This window comes from Centruroides sculpturatus, unplaced genomic scaffold (assembly GCF_000671375.1).
Source record: "Centruroides sculpturatus isolate CEXI.00-Female unplaced genomic scaffold, Cexi_2.0 scaffold338, whole genome shotgun sequence".
NCBI classification, from domain to species: Eukaryota; Metazoa; Arthropoda; class Arachnida; order Scorpiones; family Buthidae; genus Centruroides; species Centruroides sculpturatus.
This window is the reverse complement of record NW_019384628.1, coordinates 63841-65710: the sequence shown is the minus strand read 5'-3', so window position 1 is coordinate 65710 and position 1870 is coordinate 63841.

Genomic DNA, 1870 nt, shown 5'->3' with positions numbered 1-1870 from the left:
AGTGGGTATGCTGTGATCGTCGATTAGGGATTGCATTGCCGATAAACGGTTTACTGCTTCACCGGCAATCAGATAAAAAACCCTGTATTGGTAAATATACTAGTAATTTGATATTTTTACTTTAAATTCGGTAAAAAAATAAGTACACATGTAATAATATTTTGCAGCCAAATATTTATTTGTATAATCAAACTTAGATTATCTGAAAAGTTTTCTGTTTTCGAAAACAATCGGCGAAATCCGAAACTAACGAAAACCGAGGCAATTATTTTTATATAGATCAATGTAAATCTAATTAATTTGTTCTAGACACTAGACACTAAAATTATTTCTAAGCAACAATGAATAATTTTTTAATATAATAATGAAAGAAAAGAACAAAAATTTCGAGTAAGAAATTGAAAATTCTGCAAAAAAATCTTGAGATTAAAACAATTTAAGAACGAAAGTCTACATATTCTGCAGAATTTTGCACAAGTACTTAATTAAAACATTACAAATTATGATCAGTATTGTTAGAATACACAATTAAGAAAATTGTAAACTGTTATTACAATTTTCACCTGTGTCCGAGCCAGACTCGGGCGAATATCAAATAATAATTAATTCACTTTTTATGCACAGATTTTACTCAGGTAAAATTTATTTGTCCTTTAACGATCGTTGTCTATGACCACAACAAATTTCGTAATTCTATACGAATTATAAGTTTTTGATTGGAGCCGTTTTTCCGGTCCCCTTTTATATAAATAGTACAAATGACCAAAAATTTTTAGTTGTATTTGAGTATTTGTAATAACTAGTACAAACCTTGCTAGAACCCCGACTTTCCCTAAGACCTTTATGTAAATATCCCGCAAAAGTTGACCAACGGCTGTTCTCAAGATCAAACAATTTTAAACACCGTAGACTGCAGCTGTCTCGTTGCAGTTTGTGTAAGACGAAAGAAAAATATAAATAAAGTATCCCTGAAGCTATATGTAATAACTAGATGCATTTATTTTAAATCATTTTTTTATTTTTTTAATAGCTTTACTATAAAAACACGTTTTGGGGAGATTTTTTCGCGGCAAAATTATAATTTTTTCTAATATCAGATTTGGTTTAACTTTCACAAAAATATTTATTATCAAAAAATAAAAAAATATATGCTTTTCTGAGCGAAATTTGAAAAAAACAAGCGTTAAGGAGTTTTAAATGTATTAAATGTTATCCTATTTACAAGGAATAAAAGTAAATTTTAACTTAAAATTAAAAATTATCGAAAAACCCAGATAATGAGATATTTTTGTGAAAAAACCTATCAACCCAGATTACAATAAAAAAATCCAAATATGAGTAGAAAAACTCAGGCGTAAGAGCCCTTCCCACACCATATCGATGACGGCACGATATTTCAAGACACTGGAAAGGCACTTTCTTTGCTTGGTTCATTTCCCGTTGGATGAAATTAGTCAAACGAAATAAAAACCATCAATAAGTTAAGGGATTGCCTATCACTATAACCTATTCAACTATGCCCAAGAACAACTAATGTCAACTGCTTCCAAGAATATACTGTTTTTTCGCCACTAGATATTCGCCACTAGATGGCGCCACTAGACGGTGCCCCCAACTGTCCAAATGTTAATGCCAGTGCTCATCGCTTAGATGCTCAAGCCTAAGCAGCTCATTATAAACCAACCTGTGTAACTTCAGGGGAAAATTTGAAATGTTTATGGAAGAAGCGATATATTTTTTAAACAATTCATAGGAGAAAGATATTTCCGATGGGATATTGTAGAGAGCTTGAAGATTTGAAAAGTGCGTTTATAAATAAATGGTTTCTGGTTTCAAAACACCGGTGTTACTCATTGCAGTGGGAAAGGCA